Below are 20,984 nucleotides of genomic sequence, written 5' to 3'. Positions count from 1 at the left end.
CATATATACTGCAAAAATAAGTAGTCATTAATTAATTTTAAGTAGCAGGTACAGATTCTCCCATAGCCTGCTGACTTAAAGTTTTTCTTATTTTCCATTAAGTACAAAAAAATAGCTTTTTTTTTTTTTTAAAGCATACATCACAGCCCTACAGAAAACAGATTTTCATGTCATTGAACAAAATGACAGTTCTCCTAAAGAGCTATTTCATAATTACATCATGCACAATCTCTCTCTAAACGGAAGCCTGGCTACGTAGGTTTTAGAGAGCGTTGCTTTCAGGGAACAGAGCATGCACACAAACTTACAGCACAATGAGATCTTTGCCAAGACAGAGAATCATTCCTAAACAGCAACCCAATGTTTTTTTTGTAAAGGCAGACAGCTCCCCATCCCCAAAAGGAGCAGAGGTGTATGCAATTAGCTTACTGAAGTCCAAACCACGTATCATACTGGTGGAAAAGAAGATCATCTTCTTTTTAGTCTTCTTCCTATATTTCATTTCCTCCAGGTTTCCTGGCAAGCCTAACTGGAGACATGGCTGGGTCTCTGCCATTTTTAAATAAATTATCAGTTTGACAACATATGAGTACTCGGCACTGTTACAGTCAAGCAATCATAGTAAATGAGCTCCTGGGAGATATGCGTATCTGAAACACTTCTGTATTTGCATCTAGACACCCTGAAGCACAAGAACCAGTAAGGGGAAAGCGAAGACAGTCAGAGGTCTAGCCAAGTTATTCTTTTTCACTATAAAGATAATTTTTAAAAATGGCTGAATAAATAGTGGAAAGCTCCACTGTCTAGCTCCAGAGATAAAAGTACGAAGTTGTTTATTTTTTTCTGGCTCCTAGCTATCAGTATCAAAAACAGATTTTATTTTTTTAATGTATTCCACGTCATGGAATAAATTAACCAACACAGCTTAATGCAATAATATTCTGCCGGAGATCCCCTTCTTCCACAACCACGTCACACTGTAACATACTTAAAACAGCACTCTGCACACTCGCTGCCTCGACCACATCTCCTCCAGGTCTACCCATTTTGTGAGCCATGCTGTTTCTTGACCTACAAAACCACAAATGTTTCTGAAGCCACAAGGTGTATGGTATCAGTGAACTGAGTGAACTCCTCACCTCAAGATTGATTTGAGATACCTTTGAGCCAAATCACATTCCCCCACTCAGTATGCTTGCTGGGCACCTAAAGCAGAGAGATGTTTCTGGCTATGGGTTTTCAGTTTTTGTCCCATCCTAGTACTTGAGCACAGCCCTAGCGATACCGCCCCAAATAGCGACATTTCCCACACTGGTCCTTCAAAGATCCCCAGAAGTCCTTTGGCAGACTCGAATTCCGGGGGGGAACATATATATATATATATATATAAGGGACGCAGTTGGAAAGCTTGCATTCTGGCTACAGCCACATACAGCTGCTAAATTCTGCTCTGAGCTGGTAAGGTGATAACCTCTACCAGGAACAGGAATGCTGAACATCAGTTCCTACTTCATTCATCGTTTGGAATCTCTTACATGCCCCAGATTGCTTTTGATGGATTTTATGTCCAGAAATAACTTCCTAAAAGATTCTAACTTGCAGTGCAATTAATCAGAAGAAGCTGATGAAGCTGTTTTACATGTTGAGCATGTCAACTAAATCAAGACTTCCGCCTGAGCAACGTGACTTTGCCCATGTGAATCAGAGCAGGCCGAGCGCTGGTAGATTGCAACAGCCAACTGTTGTAAAGGTCTCCTCTACTTTTTTCTCACCTTGTGATGCTGGATGAAGTCAAAAGTGTTAGAGCAAAATGAATAAAGAGCTACTTCAAGTAGGGAAGTAAAGCAGGCATTTGCCATAGAAGCGTCTCGGAGTAAAGTCAGATAAATTAGGATGGGAATTATTTCATTCAATAAAAAATGCCAAATTAAGTAATTAAGAACCCTTTATTAATAGTGAGGATATCTATATCAGACTGAAGTAGATTTTTAGATGTTGTAATAGTGAAATACTCATCTTTCTTCAGACTGTTCGATGGCCAGACAAGCTGACCAAGCTGCACATCCCAGATGGGAAAAATAAATAAATAAATGTACACAAGCCCCAGGATTTCCACTCCAGATGAAACTGAAAATTCCAGCATAAACTCAGACCAGCCTGAATTCATCTCTCCTACTTCTCTCCTCCTGTTATAAACAGGAATATTCTGTTGCTGGCCTTATATTTCTAATATACAAGTAACTTTCAGAATTTGGACTCAAACTACCAGGCAAGCATTATACAGTGCCTACCGAACAGATTATTCTTTAAATGGCTATTAGAAGAGCAGTTCCAGCACGTCGAATGGTTTTATGGGAGAAGTACCTCTAGAAAATCACTGAACTCACCTGACAAGTTTCTATAAACAAACTGCAATATTCAGTGGCTAGTTTGGTCGTTGCTTCAAAATAATGTTTTCAAGTAAGAGAAACAGAAGAAATTTTTAAAAATAGGAGAAACAACACTATTTGTAATAAAAGTCTTCCAATCTAACGTGCTACTCCTACACACACACGTCTCCTCATATGTGATTTTTCACTAAAAATGGCACTGTGAGAATGAAGTGTTGTAATACAACTCATTTAAGATTTCCTAATTTTGCATATCACTAGAAATTACATACTGTTCAAAAACTATTAATAAGAGTTCTGCAATTGCAAATTTTTGACAGCATCTAACATCACAGAACTTAGTTTTTAAAATTTAAGGTGATGGAGACTGTTCAAAACTTACAAAGTCATAAGAACCTGGGTGTAGATTAAAACTACAGTATAAAATACATTACTCCAGGTCAGCAGGTTCCCTAAAGCTCCAAGGCTTTAAAAGAGTATTAAGGAAAAAAAAAAAATATACTGTAGATAGCAGAGCTTTCTAAGGTCAAACTTAGAGTAATTTTCTTAACTGGAGAACTATAAGTACCACTCAAAGATGTTCTTAAATATGTTGAGAGTACAGTGTTGATATTGACTTTAAAAAAAACAACTCACTGAATTCATTTCATCTATAACAAGCGAATTCATAAACCCAAATGCAAGGACTACATGAAATGGCTTGGCAACAAGACACATTAGGAAAGGCAACAGAAGAATAGAAAGGCTTCCTGTTTCTCAGTCAACAATTCTAAAACAGCAACGTGAAAAAAACAACAATGGCAAGTCAAGATCAGAAAACATTCTAAAATAAACCTCAAAGACTAGCATCTCTTGGCTTTTTATTTTTTGCAATACACTTTGGACCCCCCGATTTTACTCCTGGAAGACGGTTAAACCATTCAAGCCTATAAGCTAGCTTAATAGGACTTTAAAAGGTTATACGAAAACTAATATATACCAACAGCCAAACTGCAACATAAAGCCTAGATCTCATTTAAAGGATTTAAAATACTTCTCAGAGGTGCTTGAATAAAGGACAAAAATAAACGTAGAACTTGAGCCAAAGCCATTCTGCTTCACTCTCAAGACAACCACATTGCACAGATGCAACCTCAAGAATAAACATTTTTAATACATATTTTAATACTTTTTAATACATATTTTTTGCTTCAGATTGGAAGAGAAGTCCTGACTTTCCTAAGGCTCCATTAGAAGTCCATATATAAGAAAAACAAATCCATTCATAGCGATCCAAGAACAAACTAGTTCAAGGAAACAACAAAATAATCAGTTCTGAAAACAGAAAAAAAAATCTTCAAAAGTCATTAAAATCAAAGTATGTTAGGTTTATTTTCTCCCTTTTCTTTTCCTATGATGTAACTTTTCCTCTTCGCTTCATCCTTTAACGTTCTGCAGTACAGCATTATTTACCAATTTCTACCAAATTCCCTCTGATCTTGTTGTTCTTAAGTTAGACAAACTTGAAAAGGCAAAGCCACCTAGGTGGAAGTTTCCAAGCCAAAGAATGCTTTAGATCAAGAATAATACTTATTTCTGAGTTCTCTGATAGCTTTATTTCATTCTCCCCCAAAACCTACACCCTAAATGGGTAAAATTATCTGCAGAGTTTTCTGGGTACTCTTGAACTGGGACCACATGCAGTCTTTAAAATACATGGATTCCATGAACATATTTTCAGCTGGCACAAAAATTAGGCCAAACAGCTGCAACTGCATAAGCATATATGACTTACTATAAAATGCCTTCCTATTAAAGTGATTTGAGAGACATGATGGCAATACACACAGCTAAGGAACCACCAAACATGTCCTCCCTAGTGTTACAGCAACTGCTCACTGGGAGATATATTTCCATCACAGACACCCCAAGTCAGGACCGTTAAGAATTTAGCAATACGTTTGTTCATTCCTTTATACAAGGTGCCACTAAATCGCCTTGGATCTGTGGAAAATAATAGCCTACTAACATTTGTAACAAAATACTGTCAAAACAAACATGAAAACTACAGTCATCTTCCTCAACTGCTTCCATTTATATGAATGGGCTGCTTTTTCAGTTCGTACAGAATATCGGCATCTCGCACCACATGAAATGTGGCATGCTATTTCACCACTCCAAATCCTGCCAGTGATATTTCTTGCTCTATAAGTAGCCCACTGGCACCATTCCTGCAGAAGACCAACCTACAAAACCACAGCATGGCTTCAGCTCAGGGTCACAAGTTGTTCTGACACCAGCAGCCGGCCAAGAAGTGTGTCTGACATCAGAGGCATTGAATAACTGCTTCTCAAATGGCAGGAGGCTGAAAAGGTTACAAATTCTGCACACCTTGGCTAAGAAATATCTTTTTGCAGCTGCAAGGGAGAAAAGATAATCTGAACATAAAGAAGAAATGTGAATCCTTGCAGGCACAGAACAGGTAGGGAATATGGACTGCACACACATAGACAATATTATCAGCCATTCTTGAATTAAATTACACAAACATTACAGGAATTCTAGTTAACAGCTAAAGTAAGTTAGAAACAATACTGAATGCAACAGAAACCATTGATCTTCTTTGGGACAAAGACCAAGATGTCAGACTATTTTTTTAGTTAATAAATATTCCAGACTATCAAAGCAAGAAAATGCTGTTTTGATCTGCATTCTTCTGCAGAACAGATTAGAAAAGAAAGTACATTTCTCAACATCTGGTGAAAGATCAGGTTTCCAAGGAGATGAAGTCTGGGCCTTGGTTAAGTAGCCTTACTGCAGTTTTCCAATGAATTGAGGTAAAAAACACACATGCAATGTGCACTTCATGCTAGCGAGCTATCCGCCTTGACATCCACCTCATTCAGTATGAAATTCACTTAAACATACACCACAGGTAACGTACACCTCTCTTGAAAGAACCATGAAATGCCTTCTTTGCTTCTTCAAGCACCTCTAAAACACAGACCCTAACATCTACAGTATGATCAGAGTTTTCAATAACTAACTGAAAAAGTCACTGCTGAGTTCACTCATCATCATCTCACTTATTACATTTATCTAAACCAATTATTTTGGTCCCAAGCTTTCTAAGTATGACAACAGTCAAAGTGAGTTTCAAACCACATTTGAGATATTAAAAAAGAGAACTCTTGAGTATTCTTTGCATTCTATAGACTTACTGAGAACAAGGAAGCTTAAAAATATGTATTTATTTTGGGCCTCTCTTTGCAATCATTTACATATGCAAACATTTACATTTTACACATTTTCTGTTGAAGAAAATTAACTTTTCAGAGAACTTTAAACTTTCTAGTACTTGGAGATATAGCTAGCTGCTTTTTACTGCATTTCTGTCCTCTTTCCAAAGTTTGTTGAAGTGCATAACATCAGTTTGTCTATGGGCAAACTGATGATAAAAGTGAAAAGCGTGCACATTACAGAACTAGGAGAAAAAAAGGCACTATGGAATCCATCAAATTAAATTCACCTTGCTTGACCTAACAACTACGTAACCTTTCAGGTTTTCCTGAACCTCCTGTAAAAGCATTAGTGCACAGACAACTGCCTCTGTATTGAAAACAAGATTGAAGTTGAGCATTAATACAATGCTTTTGTGTTCATCAATACATAGAAACCTACATGTTTCTATGTATTTCCAGTGTGCTTGATAGCAATTTGCTTTTTAAAAACATTCATATTCATCTGCAGCACACAGGTGGCAGCTATCACATTAGGTCCCAGCTTTGTCATCATAGTCTTGGATAGCGTTAAGGAACTGTGTGTAACTAAGCGCTGCCAATGAAATCCGATGAATGTTCATTTGTTCCTATTGCCGGTTTCCCCAAAGAATCTTTGAGAGCAGGTATTTGGAAGGAAAAATAACATCTCCAGTAAGGGCCCCCTACGAACACCACCTTCCTGATACATATACCCTTAGCAACGGTCCCCAAGCACAGCAGGTTTCCTGGAAGTTGATGGTGGCAGTGACTTGGCAGAGGGACTATTTTCATCTCTGGCTTTGCAGAATCTCAGCTACAGCTAAGGTAGTTTACAGACACTCCTGCGCCATCCTGAGGGGCCTTGTAGGGAAGCTCAAACCAAAGCAGTTATCCCCAGTTTCCAATGGTACTTCTGTCTCACCTAGGCGGTCTTCAGATGGAAATGGCAATGGAAATGCACAGCATAAGAAGAGAACACAGGATGAAACAGTGTGTTAATCTCTAACCACAGTATTTTGTTGCTATTTTACAGTCTGTTTTCACACGTAGACATAAAATCATGAATGGTCATGAGAAGTACAAACCCACAAAGCCTAGAAGTAGTAAAGGTTTTCCCCTCAATACGTAAATATGGTTTAAAATATTTGGACGGAGGCCTACAGTTGCTAATGGCTCCAATAACTGTTTACATCTGCTTATTCCTAGAGCACACAAAATGTGCATTCTTTTGGGGGCAGAGTTTAACTTGATCCTTCTGTCAGACCACGCACTGAGACATTCAGCTAGTACTAACAGTTACACAAACAAACAGCCTTCCTTTTCCCCTTACAAACCTGGCTGCAGCCTGTGTGTTATCAGTTGCTCCCACTTCAGAAGCCCTTTCGATAAAAGAGGACCGGGCAGTCCAGGGCAGGTCCTTTATCTAGCCCACTGAAAAGAAATTAATATGACATTTCACTCTGAACGTTCAAAGGCCAAGGTTTTGGAAAAGTTTCTACTTAGACTCAAGTTTATAAAGAGATTAAAAATAATTTTAAAAGATGATGGTTATCTGCAGCTGACCCCTTCTACCTCCAACACCACGCAAACGCTTAGAAATCCCTTCGAGCCTATTTGCTTCAGGAGCAAGTACACACACACACACTTGTTCCCTCGCTGCTATTTTTGAGTACTAAACCTTTCCAGAGCTGTCACAACCGAGGCACTGGAGTAACAGAAACTTCGGCCATTAAGAAGGCAAATGGATTCTCCGGGAAATTAAAGAAACCAACCAGACCAAAAAAAAAAAAAAAAAAAAAAAAAAACAAGCACGCAAAATCCTGGTCCCGGGAAGCCACCGTCGCGTTCCCCCCGCCCACCGGGGATGCCCCCCGGGGCCGAGAACCGCCAGCGGCCGCGCCTCGCTCCCCCCCCGCCACCTCCGGCTCCGACTCTGGCCCCGGCCCCCCGGCCGCAGCCCCCGCGCCCAGCCCACCCCGCTGGGCAGGGGGCGGGGCGGGGCGGGGCGGGGGCAGCGGGCGGCTGCCCGGGCGGCCTCCGCTCGCCCTCCGGGGGGCGCCGTCTCCTGGGCCGGGGGACCTCCCGCCGCCGCTCCCCGCCCGCCCGCCCGCCGGGGCTCACCGCCGGCCCCGCGCCCCGCCCGGGCCGGGGGTGCCGCCGTCGGTCGGCGAGGCTCGGCTCGGCGCTCGGCGCAGCGGTCCCGTCCGTGACCTACTTTCCGCCTGGCTCGCCACCCAGCGGCGCACCACTAACCTACTTTCCAGCCAATGGCAGCCTCCGCCGGCCCCGCACCGGACGCGCCCGACCGCCAACGGGCGAGCGGCTCCCCGGCGGCTCCGTCCAATCGGCTACCTGCCGGGCCCTCCCGGAGCGCCAGCCAATCGGCGAGGCGCCTGTGCGCGCTGATCCCGCCCCTCCCCGGGCGGAGGCGCGAGGGCCCGGATGAGGCGGCGTGGCCGTCGGTACCGTTGGCCGCGGGGAGCCGGCGGGGCGGCGGGAGTGGCTCGCGCTCGTCCCCGGCGCCGCCATTTTCTCCCCTCCTCTCCTCTCCCCTGCCTTGCCGTCCTGCGCTGTGAGCGGCGGGCGGACAAGGACGGCTAAACACAGGCACGCAGGGGCTGGAGCCCCATGCTGAACGCGTACCTCCTGCCCCCGTCAGGATAGCCCTGCTCGGTGAACCGCCGTCCAGCAGGACAGTGTAAATGAAATACGTTAGCCAGATGAAAATGTTTACCATGAAAGCAAAAGAAGAAAACGCATCTTGTTTCAGCAACCATTTTTTCTGCTTTGATTTGCTTTAGCGCACAGAAGTTAGGGAGGTGGAGAAATCTCCTTGACGACTTCTTTCTCACAAGTCTTTGTATTTCCATTGTTGTTTCCACTCACCTGCAGAAATAATCTTCCTTATTCATTCAGCCACATATGGACTGCTTTAATGAGCCCAGTCACTGTTGTAGGGAATGATGCCAAGAGTAATGATCTCTAGTTATTTCTGTAGGAAAGCAACGTGGCAGGCCATATGTCATATTTCCCAGTAAATGATTGTTTTGAACTGTTTTTATACTGTAGTTTCTATTCGTGAGATATTGAAGGAAATAAGAGCATCTGGTTAATCAGATTCTGGTTTTCAGCATATGATGATTTATACCAATAGTGCAGGGAATTTATATCTATAAGTCAATAAGGCATTTTATAGAGAGCTGTTACACCTTTAACATTTTAAGGGTGCAGAGTTTATCACTGAAGAGCTAAGAAATCACAATTTGAAGCTTAATGAGATCTAAGTTCCACTACTATCACCAGGAAAGAGTTTGCATCACCCTTATACCACATGTTTATAAACACAAAAAGCAGATAGAAGGGGTAAAACTTGAGCACAGGGAGGGTATTTTTTACTTAAAGGGTAATTCTTGAAGAGGCACTTGAAACAGATGATACTGCAAATTGTGGAACCTGCTAGGGAGACCAGCTCTGTTGTGTGCACACGTGCTTCTGTTTCAATAGCAGAAGCATTTCCTCATCCAGTCAATCCTGACCTAATCTTCAGAATTTGTTCAGGTTTTAGAGAAGGTAGTAAATTACTCTTTAATCAGAAATGTAGCAGCCTCCTTAGCTATGTAAGCGTGAATGGCTACACCATACTTACACATCAATAATTTGGACTCATACCTGGCTTCATTTTATGATGTAGAAACAGGAGGAACATCTGTTATGTGGTGATTTTACTGAAAATTGTGATTATCAATAGGAACGACTAGCCTGTGTTCCAACCTATTGCTTTTCTGTACTCCATTCATGGTTGAATAGTAAGTACAGTAGCCACTTTCCTACACTTAGATTTATGACTTTGTATCAAGAGTAGGGGGTATGTTCTTCATCAAATACAGCCTACCTAAGGTGTAATGAGGCTATGTATCAGGTGGTTCACTTTAGAATCTGCAATTTTTCATTCATTTTGTTCTAGATATCCACTTACATGCTCAGAAAGGAGTCTGCTTTGCTTTGGTAGTAACCAGCCAAATTATTTCTTTGATGTTTTAGTTGTCTTTTCTCTGAAGCATGGTTTGTGGCCCCAGTTAAGAGATACAGGGAGACACATCTCTGAGTCTTCGGAGCATGGGTGTTTTTAATATAGTTTGTTGATATTATTTTACATGTTTATTTTTTAATGTCTTCCAAAATATTTCCAAGATCAGCTCTGTGTGTTAGCAACAAACTGTGAATCCAGCTGCTGTACATTTTAAACACCTGCTTTTTGTTTATAGATTTTCTGATATGCAATATTAACTTCCCTGTATTACCCTTCTGTCAAATCTCTTCCTCAATATGAATCTTGGAAATTTACTGTGATATACAAGTTATAATCTTACCTGCAGTAGGAGTATCTATAGCTTATAGAAAGTTTGCAAGACTAGAATATCTGAACTTCTTGTTCTGTCTCTATGTTACAAAACCCAGAAAGACTCATATTTGTCACCGTGTTGCACAAAAGCTCGTGACATGCTTCAACCCACTTATAAGCTTGGTGCTGTTTGCATACTGGTGCAAAAAAAAAAAAGTCACAGTGATGTTCTATTTATTATAGTCTGTCACAGTTCATGTGTGGTTGGCTCAAACATACGTAAAACAAAAGTTTTGTCTCAGTGTGCTATTGTTTATTCATTCCTTTCATGGTTCTTCAAATTCTTGAGAAATTACAACACACGAGCTAGGCAAATATTATTTTTTATGCTTTTGTTTGTGGAAACACTTACCAATTTGAAGAGTGTATACTTTCTCCTACCACAATATTTCCACACTTAAGCATTAAAAATCATAAAACTAAATATAATGCAATAAATGTTGACATTTCCATGTGTCTACTTCCTTTTGTACTTTGAAAAACCATTCTTCATCCTTACAATCATTTCAGAAGGTAGAAACTTATTTTAGGAAAAAAAGAAAAAGTTCTGATAAAATCCATAGATTTCAGCCCCAGGGTTTCTAAGAACACCAATTAATATTCTGAGACTCAATAGGAACTCACAAGAGTTGGCAATTCAATATCTGGCAGCATAACAGGAACAGGAAGAAGGATTTAATAAGGAAAATTAGGTTAAGGCCAGAGTGTTAAGAAATTCTGAATACTTCTCTGCAATACTTGTTCAGTCTTTATGGATGGCTCAGGAAGAATAATTTGTGTCTTTATTTGGATTCAAACTTAATGGTGATCAAAACACTTTCAGAGCTTTTACTTCATTAAAAATATACAGAATTTAATTAGTATTTCAGAGGATGGGAATGTCAGAAGTGAAAGAGAGAGAGCAAATTTTAAATATGTTTAAAACATTTTAGTGAATTAAATATTCTAAATTAAAGATCTTAAAGGCTATAGAAAGACAGCCTTTTCAAATAACATTTGTTTTCTTTTCCATCAAGGACTTTTCTTCCTAGTTTTTCTTTCCTTTTTTTTTTTTTTTTTTTTTTTTTTTTTTCCTGAAATGTTATTTAAATATTTACTAAAGTTTTATTTACCGTTTTTGTTGATAAATAAAATAATCATTCCTGTAGTAGTTTTAATTCAATACCATATTCCTTTCTCTCTTTTACAAATTGTGCAAAAATCTAGAGGTAGCTTGTGTAAGATTCTTACAAAATAAAAAATAAATAAATAAATCTAGCAGCAGCTATTTTGTTGATAGAGAATTAAACCAAAGACACTCTTGAAATTTCTGGCAGCATTTCATCATGCATTGAATGCATTAAGACTCAGGATGGCATTTTACTTTCTTTTCATGGGAGAGGATGTTACAGTTGTTTTATGGTCCCTTGGCAGCTGCATCTTTGAATAAAACTAATCTGTTTATTTCATACTCCTAAGGAAAGCTATAACTTTTATGGCTTTTTTTTTTTTTCTTCATACTTCATTCTTGCATCCTTACAAGAGTGGTGTCAGCTTTGCTTGAACAGTGGTATGAGAAAGATAATCTTTGTCTTGGAATACTGGAAAAAATGTTAGGCATTAGTTGCTGCATTTCAGACAGTAGCAGCACTCCACTGTGGTAGAGTAAACCTTCATTTGTACTTGGAATAAAGTTTTGTTCAAGAATAGCAGATTCGTTGAATCTGTAAGCTAAATTTCACAGAGTAGAGACAGCAAGGCAGTACATACACAGCTTTGACTTGAAATGAGGATAAGAATTAATGAGAAAAAAAGCAACAAGAAATCTTCCTGATGATCATAGGAAACTTAAATGAACCTTGACTTGATGGTTTTAAAGGATAAATAAGCAAAACCAGTTGAAGAGAATGGGATAGCTAGAATTGTAAATGTCATTAAAATATTTGAAGTCTTCCTTTTTTTTTTTTAACTAATTAATAGTCACGGACTGTATTAGTTAAGTGTATATAATAACCCCCCTTTTACTGATAGGGTAAACAGACCTAGGCATTGAATGAGTCGGCCGGGGTTACACCCATACACTAAGTCAGATGCAAAGCCACAATTATAAGTGGAGTGCCTCACTGACAGCCTTCTAAAGAGTTTGGTAATCCACTCAGCAACTCTGCTTATTTTCTCATATCGCTTACACAAAAGGTTTTAGCTATTTTCCAGATTCAAGGAAAACTTGTAACACCTATTCTAAAAAGAAGCAGTGAAATACTTAAAGACTAGGGGCTTGGTTCTATTTTCACTTAGTGCTTAGAAAGCCAATAAAAGCAGAGCACATAACAATCCATGGTTTTATTAGAAGATGGTGGAATTTGACTCCATTCCTTTAGGATTTCCATATTGACAGGTTGTAAGGTGACAATGAGAGAGTGATTATTCTTAGCCTTTGATCTTGTACATGTACTGGACTTTATTCTGACATTCTTAATTCTTAAGTCAGAACTCACCGTTGATTTCACAGATTCCATTAGGCACTTGGAGTAAGGCCTCTGAGGTTAAGCATGTCACAGGTTGTTACTTCCCCTCAGCATTACAAGTGTTTGTATTCCTGACTGTGTTTTAAGGTAATGTGCTTTCAGAGAGAGTAGTGATAAGTTATAGCCTAGGAACTGTCTTTTAAAGCAAAAAACAATGCAGCCTTTACGTTCACTGTGATCTTTGATCCCTCCATTATCTACAGATTATGTTAATTAAGTAGTCTATTAATATTACATTGCTACATAACAATGTTAGAGAAACAACTTTTTTGTTGCCACAGAAGATATATGCTATTTTAAAACCAGAACAAGGCACTTTCTGAGTCTTACTGGTATTTCAGCCGTAGGTGTGCCTGGTGTGCTGTAAATTGGAAAGCTGGGAGGACTCCATCTTGTTATTAGTTTATGTAGAAAGACAGGAAGTACTTTGGGAAGGTTTCTCTCTTGTTCTGATTTCCAGGAGTTACTAAGCCAAACACATGAATCACAAAGCAGACTGGGAGGGAGTTTCTGAGTGTGGCATGAAAACAACAACTGCATTTTAAAGGCTGAAAAATCAAACAATTTGTTACCTCTGTTCTGCTTCAGATTTTTCATGGAGAATAGAAACCCTGGTAATATATGACAACGCAAAGTCTTAGTGCATGAAATGTGAAGTTTATATAAGAGATACTACCTTACTCATCAGCTGCTCTGTTTTAAGCCTTGCTCGACATAGGGACTTTCATTTTGTGATCTATTTGGACAGCAGCTGGCACATTAGAATTGCACAGTAGCTGGCATCTTTATAATCTAAAGGATACTCAACAGAATCTTGTAACATCTATTCTCACAGTTGTGTTCAGTCACTCATATTCCATCTTGGTGTGTTGTCTTTTCTCACATATATTTCCTCTCCATTTGATGTTAAAATAAAGGTCAGCGTATCATCAGCATTAACATTAGTCCTTAGTAATATTTTGCTATGATGTGATCTATATATCTATATACACAACATATGCCATAAAATTGATGTGACATTTCATTGCCTGAAAAAGGCAACAAAAATGAATCCATAGTAACGTATGTTGGGGCTAAATTCCAGTGACTAGCACAAATAACAGAGAACACTGTATATGTTAATTATATACAAAAACAATTTACATAGATCATTTTGATCTACTTAGAAATATTTACATTGCATAAATACGAAATGGATGCCAGACTGTAACCTAATTCCAGAATCTAGCAATTGCAGAAGTAGCTTGCAAATTCCCATAAAATTCTAGAACTTCATCTATCCATTCATATAGATGGAAGTAAGTCTTTCTGTATGTTAAATTCCAATCATCTCTAAAAAAATGGCAAGCAGTGATGACAGAGGCTGAAGATACCTGTTCCCAAAGATGCTTCGGAAAAAGATTGATGAGAAGAATAAAATACGGGTACTGCCTGGGTATGGCACGCTTTGGACCCTTGTACAAAATTTGAAACTAATGAAATTTGGGGTACTCTGCATATTCATTTATGACTTTTATTACTTCCATTTCTTTGCTTCAATGTGTGGGAAGATGTCTATATGTATTTTATAGGTTTGCATCATTTTCAGGTATCCTACAGACTGGTGCTTGGACCAGAGATTAAGAAGTAACGCATGAGATTACAGGGGACTCTAACAACTTAATGACAGGCCAACTTGCAACACCCAACAAAAAAAAATCCTATATGGAGATTTCTTCACATGCATGTACTCCTACTGCAGGTCATCTGGGTCAGAGAGCTGAACCAAGATGAGCCTGCCTCTGTGTCAAAGTTGGTAAGGTACATAGAATTCTTCCTCTTAAGAAGAGAAATTCTGTCCTAAAAGTATTCTCTCACTTTTCTTTTTGGAGAATAATTATTTTAGGTATTTGCTTTTGTACTGTTATTTTCAACTTGATCTTTTAATTAATTGAAACTTCAAGTTGCAAGTTGTAGATTAGGGAAGCCAATTATTTTGAATTTCCTTGGGTTTGCTCCCATAATACTTACGTTGTGTCACACTTAATTATGTTGATGGTATAAAGTAGCATACAGTTTTTCCTACATAACTCTTTTAATTTTGTCTTGGAAAATGCTACGCCTGTCATAAATACGACCTACAACATCCATAGTATAATTTTATTTAAATACAGTATAACTGCTCTAAGTAAAGTTTCAGCAGGCTCTTTTTACTTCAGTTTTAGTGACTATTCCCTAAAATATTGTTTATGCTTTAATATCAGCAGTTGGTTACATAACTTCAGAATCTTTCTGAAAAAAATAACGGAGTATATACTGCATCTATAAATGCCAAGCATGAAATGATTAGTAAGGGTGGATAAATATACTCATGACAGCATACACTTTGCCAAAATCATGAATTGAATATCTGCTTTTTACAGATCTGATCTACATTTCATTAAGTCATTTGATAGACTCTCTTAAGTGATCTTTGGATCAGGTATTTGAATGAAAAAAGAAAACGTTCTTCTGTGTTTGTTTTTATTTTCCAGGTTTATATGTGTGAACTGGATGCAAAGCTATTTTTCACAGTACCTGTAAGTACGCAGATCAAGTTATTAGTGAATAATGAAATGCAGTCCACAAAAGGGCTTAAATATTGCCAGTGTTCCTAGCTTGTCAATGCACTCCTTTTATGATTTAGTAGTACATTCCTATTTACTGAGAAAATATTCATTATCCATGCTAAAAGTTACAGAACAATCTCACAGAAGGAGAGTATAAGAGATCTACCACAGACTCATGAAATTACTTCAGACTAAATCCTTATTTTTTTTAAAGTGAATTATTTACTTAAGCATTTCTAGATCTGGGTCTTTGACCTTTTGTTTATTTTTAATTAAATGTGGATAATATTATTTTACTTTGGGTATTGATTCAAAGCATCTTTTAAAATATTTTTAGTCTCTTTAGGTTCTCCACTAAAATACAGGATAAAAATACAAATCATTGTCATGCCTTTTTTTTTTTCTTCTTTTTTTTTTTTTTTGCCATGGTTCTTTTGTGGTACGCCTAATTCTTTTTTCATGCTATTGTTTTTTCCTTGTGGTATTAGATGTCAGTTTGAAGTTCAGAGGATAAAAGGCTAAAGTGCCACAAATAAACATTTAAGATAATCAATAATTATATTAATTAGCTGATGTAAAATTTCTGCCACTAATGAAAAAAACGGACTTCTATATTTTAGTGTCTCTGCAAACATTTCTGCATATTGCACTTGGTATTTCTCATGAATATTGAATTAGTGAGCTCCCAAATACTACTCAAAATACCTTTCATCACACACAAAATGGAAATATGAACTGCAGCCAATATTCACTTGGAATACTAGAAATGCATTCTGCTATAAATTATGTCTTATGAAACCCTGTGGAGTTCATTTGGATTTTGTAATAAACCATATTTTTGTGTAATATTTCTGAGATATTACTAGTATTACAGTAATTAGTATAGTGCAGTAGTAACTCTCATTAGGAGTGGGTTCTAGTACGCCAGACACCAGCAAAATAGACAGAGTCAGTATTTTTGAAAATGTTTAAACAGCATAGAAACCTTTCCAATTTCAAAAATAATTTAGGCACTTAGAAAACACTATTTTATTGAAAGCCTGTAGTGCATAGGATTTTATTTGTAGAACTCATTTGAAGAATGTAACAATGGGATTTTTTCAGATTTTATCCTGGTTCCTCATTAAAATGTAACAGTTTATGTATAGACTTTGGAGATTTCAATAGACATAATAATGAAATTCAAAATAGTTAATGTAGTTTAAATGTACCCTTAACTAAACGTTTGCTCCAAAACTGAAGATTTAACCAAGATGAACGAGAAGTTGCTAGAAAGCATTGTCCAAGCAGTATCTTCATTTTCATTCCTAAATTTAAAATGATGGTAAATGGGGAAAACAGATGGTTGTATGCTGAAGCAGCAGGTCATTCCCTGTTTCTCAGGAAAAGTGTATTTCATTAATTCAGGTAACACCATCCATCTCTTTGGTTTTGGCACACAGTTGGTCCCAATCATAACATGTTTTGTCTGGGACTCCCAGCCTCTTGTCTAAAGCACTTTTTTTTTTTTTTTCCAAGTAGAATTGTATTGAAATGATATTTCAACTATTTACAGCCCAGGTCATTATAGTCATGCCAACAGAAATCTGCAATATATTCATTGACCTAAAGGTCTATGTGTTTATTCTGTAGAAAACAGAAAGGCAAATGGACAAAGAAGACATGAAAATAATGTTTATCATAAAAGCCTGCGAAATCAGTCAATCATTCTTTTCTTGTCCCTGAGAAAGTAAAGATGACATATCTTACATCTTATAAAGAATCCTAAGGACCTACAGAAAATTAAGGGAAAAAAAGGTTTTCCTTAAGGCTGTTAAGCCTTGTGGATCCACATGCCTCCACTGCATGATTTTAAAGCCTATATACAAGTTTCTGCTGAGCCAACTTTAAGAAATGTGGTATTGCCATTTGGATCATCTAGGCATGAAATTTACTGTGCTTCAGGAGAAATATTTCTGCTTTGGAAGTGATTTTGGCCTTCCTGAAGCCAGGAGGAGAACTGTTGGGAATTGGCATACAGGACGTGGACATAAGCAACCAGGGGTAGGCCTTAGAAATCTCAGGGCCTGCTGTAGCTGAGCAAACCAAGCTGCCAGAGTAACTGTGAGAAGCTCCCATGGCAATGACTCCCACATCACCCAATTAAGGAACTCAGAAAATATTGTTATCAGCAGCTGGCCTCAAGGACTAGGTCTACGTGACCGTTAAGCACAAAGGGGGTTGTTTTCCTAACTTCTAATCAAAAGGGGGGTTCTTTTCTTGCAGGTGGAGTTATTTTCTTAACGGTTTGTCTGAGTGCTTTTGACCAATAACCTTGTGTGAAACACTGTCCACCCCTGTAAAGTTCACTATAAAAGTTGGGCTATTCGGGCAATAAAATGGTGAAGCATGATCTGACTCTGCTGGTGTCTGTCGTGCTTTCGGCCGTGCTTTGCAACAGAGAACTGAAAGAGAGTTCTAATAGTTAAAAGTGAAGAAGAAAAGCAAGGAAGGAGGGGTTTGTATCAGTTTGTCTAATGGTGTTAAGGTTTTGAGAGTGAGAGAGTATCTGTTTGGTCACTTTGGGTAAGGTTAGTACTGATCATGCAGACACGTTTTGGCTTTTTTGAACCACAGCATTTAACCAAACGTATTACTGGGGAAAAAAAAAAATCTACTGCTGTTGGGCATAGTTTCCTTATTACAGCAAAGAAGATATATTTTCCTTTTTTCCAAGGTGTCTCTTTTAAAGGATGTCTGTGTTTAAGGACTGTAATTGTGGCTGCATAAACAATGTTTTGTGGGTTTGGCCATTGGCCTGTCACTGAGAAAGCAGTTAAATACACGCATGCCTTATCATTACAAGGCAAATAGTTTGGCCAATAAATAATCATTGATTGTTTGTCTTAAATATTTCTGTGTCTGTTTAAGCTGGGGGCTTTCTCCAGATGACAAGAAAACATTCTCGATGATGCTAATGCAAGATAAGTCAGATGTCACATCAGTTGCATAATCTCCATAACTATAATCATATTCTAAGTCTAATTTTCTGTCTCTCAACACCTCTGTTAGTTTGATGTTGGTCTCTAACTAGCTCTATATTTCCATGGTTACTAGTAGTCAGTCACAATGGTTCTGTTAACCCCCAAAGGCAGAGCGATTATATCTTTTTTGCTGTAAGAAGCACAGAATTATCAAATTAAACTATATATAAATTAAACTATTGTTTTTAACACTACAATATAGACTTCAAAAGTTAATTTTCAGTAACTCAGAAAGCACTTAAGTCTTTTGCAACCATTACAACTATGTCATATTTTTTGTAATGATGAGTTTCTGTTCAAGAACCCAGAGGGTCTTTTTTCTTTCCTTTTTAATATTGATTTAAATTTGCAATAGATTTGGAAGGCAGTGTATTTAAACCAAACAGTTCAGGTTTAGACCTATCCTGTAATCAAGTAGTCACAAGCAAGCATTACTTATTAGTATGTATACTATTGTTCATTTATAAAGATATGAAAAATGGAAATAAGTAGCATGCCTACTTGCCAAAGAATACCAATGTAGACACATCAAAATCAGACTAGAAATTTCAGATCTCAAAATGCTGTATGTCTTTCTTACAAAAGACTGACTGGAAGTCCTTTTCTGACTTTCACATCTCATCTCTGGTCAAAACCTGGATTCTTCCCAATAAATTAAGTGCAGAGAATTGCATCTTCTGTGAGTGAATCAGAGGTGTTATATACCCTTAATAGGAGAGCACAGCTGGAAGGAGCAGTGTTTTTCTGGGAAGTTTTCTTCAGGTAAGACTAAAACAGTTGTGTTTTTTTTTTTTTTTTTTTTTTTTTTTTTTGTGTGTGTGTGTGTGTGTATGTGTTTGTTGTTTTTTTTTTTTTTTGTTTTTGTTTTTTTTTTTTAATTAAAAATAAAATAAAATACTTATGTAGCCATCAATTATATTATCTAGTGATGAAGAACTCTGTATCAAGGAGAGGTTTCTGGATCTTCTCCGGACAGAGCAGTTAGTGAGTAGCTGAGGGCAGAGAAGCAAGATGAAATGACAAAAGAAAACCAGATAAATGTTTAGTAGGAAGAAAACATCTTGTGTGCTAAAAAGGTTTTGTACAGTGTGTGGTGGGTCTGTCTGAGCTGGAGTCACCTTTTCCCTGCAGCAGCCCACACAGTGCTGTGCTCTGCACTCGTAGCTGGAACAGCACTGATATCACTCAAGTGTTGTGTCTATTGCTGCATAGTGCTGGCACAGCATCAGGACTCCTTACAAGCCCCCAAGAGCCAGCAGGCTGAGGCTGGGCAAGTGATGGGGAGGGGACATCGCCAGGACAGCTGACCTAAACCAACCAAAGGGATATTCCATAACACCTGATGTCACACTCAGCAATAAAAAGGGGGCTCTTGTGGGCTAGGGGGCTGTTCCTCCTGAACAACCACTATGCATTTTGAGGCCCTGCTTCCCAGGATGTGGCCAAACATTGCTCGTTGATGGGAAGTAGAGAATAATTATTTTTTTTTTCCCTCTCTCTGTGCTTCCACGCAGACTTATTGTTTCTTTTGTTTCTTTTTCTCCCCATTCCCTTTCCCTTTAATTAAACCTTTCTCATCTCAAACCTCGAGTTCTCTGTATTGTAGTTTCTCCCCCTTCCTCTTTGAGGGGAGTGAGAGAGCGATTGTGATGGAGCTCAGCTCTCCACCTGAGTAAAATCACCACACAGTGAAGCACTGACTGGAATTGCCGAAGGTGACCCTGTTAAGTAGTGGAGCAAACCTCTGTTAGGGAAAAAGAGTGACACTTTATTGTCAAATATACAGAGTTATTTCAACAAAACATGCAGCAAAGGCAGTAGAATCATCCTAACTGAGGAGGGGAAGACTTCCCCTTCCATTTCTTTTGGGAGCTTTTGTTTTAGCTGCAGATATTAAAATTGCTGAATCACCAAATCAATAGAGGCACAAGCTGCTTCTGTGGTCATCATATCAAAGCATAAAACAATTAGTTGTTTCAATAAGAAAGCTGTAGGAGAAGGGAATATATTGATGGGTGAAATGGACCAAAAAGGAAGTATCATAGGGTAATCTATCCATTTAAAAATTAGGCAATAACAATGACACAACATTCTTTACTTCAAAGTATATTTGAATGTCAATGGAGTTCAGTGTTCATAGTATCACAGTGGGATGTGTGGGGACACTAGTAAGATTCAAATATGGTGTATGAAAAGTGATATTTGTATAGTTATATAATGTATCTAAACAATTCTGAGCAGAAACATTGTCCAAGTACACATATGAAGAATTACTGAAAAATGGAACAACAAAACTCATCATAACAGATTAAATTAAACTTCAAATTTTTAACCTACCTAAGTAGCAGATATCTGAACATGTAGTTGTCTCCCAAAACTGTTTCTCATGACCTAAGAATTTATAGAAGTTACACAGAGATCTGAATAGATCTTAGATCTGAATAAGTGATAAAAGTATATATTTAGGAAATATAAAATAAAGCATTAATGCTTATCTTTCTGCAAATAAAGTAATAGCAAAAATAGAATTGCAGCATACTTTTGTTGCACAATGATATGATTGTTTCTCTTGTGTTTAGAAAGATCCTTTTCTACCCATAAATACTTAATGAGTGACAGGTCAGAATCCAGACAAGTTATTGCAGGACAGTTCAGTGTCCTGCAACATCCATCGAACCGGTCTATGCTGAATCTGGCTATTTTGTTGTTGCTGTGCTGAGATACTCTGTAATCTCATGCATATGCTGAATCGAACAGGAGGGGGCAGAACTGCATCAGTGTAGTCACTTGCATGTAATTTACAGGCATCTATATTGTGTGGTTAATGAAAATAAG

At 38.1% G+C, this 20,984-nt stretch overlaps 1 protein-coding gene and 1 long non-coding RNA gene across 16 annotated transcripts in view; one reads left to right on the top strand and one right to left on the bottom strand.

Moving 5' to 3' along the window:
- BMAL1 (basic helix-loop-helix ARNT like 1) overlaps positions 1-7,904 on the bottom strand; it is a 50,449-nt gene extending 42,545 nt beyond the window's left edge. For 4 of the 15 annotated variants that reach the window (XM_068685403.1, XM_068685417.1, XM_068685409.1 and 1 more), the window contains exons 1-2: positions 7,751-7,884; positions 6,964-7,060 (exon numbers count right to left, since the gene is read on the bottom strand). The gene's annotated coding sequence lies outside the window, so the exon portion shown is untranslated. Of the gene's footprint in view, positions 1-6,963; positions 7,061-7,307; positions 7,459-7,674 lie in introns of those variants that run through there. The other 11 variants (XM_068685404.1, XM_068685411.1, XM_068685405.1 and 8 more) reach the window with 8 other exon arrangements.
- Positions 7,905-8,230: 326 nt separating this feature from the next.
- LOC137858031 (uncharacterized) lies at positions 8,231-17,523 on the top strand. Its single transcript, XR_011097491.1, has 3 exons — positions 8,231-14,338; positions 15,052-15,096; positions 16,759-17,523. It is a non-coding gene; the product is annotated as an uncharacterized lncRNA (long non-coding RNA).
- The last annotated feature ends 3,461 nt before the right edge of the window (positions 17,524-20,984 follow it).

The sequence above is a fragment of the Anas acuta genome, chromosome 5 (genome assembly GCF_963932015.1).
Source record: "Anas acuta chromosome 5, bAnaAcu1.1, whole genome shotgun sequence".
NCBI classification, from domain to species: domain Eukaryota; kingdom Metazoa; phylum Chordata; class Aves; order Anseriformes; family Anatidae; genus Anas; species Anas acuta.
Note: the sequence above shows the minus strand (reverse complement) of the source record. Positions and strands in the feature narration are given on the sequence as shown.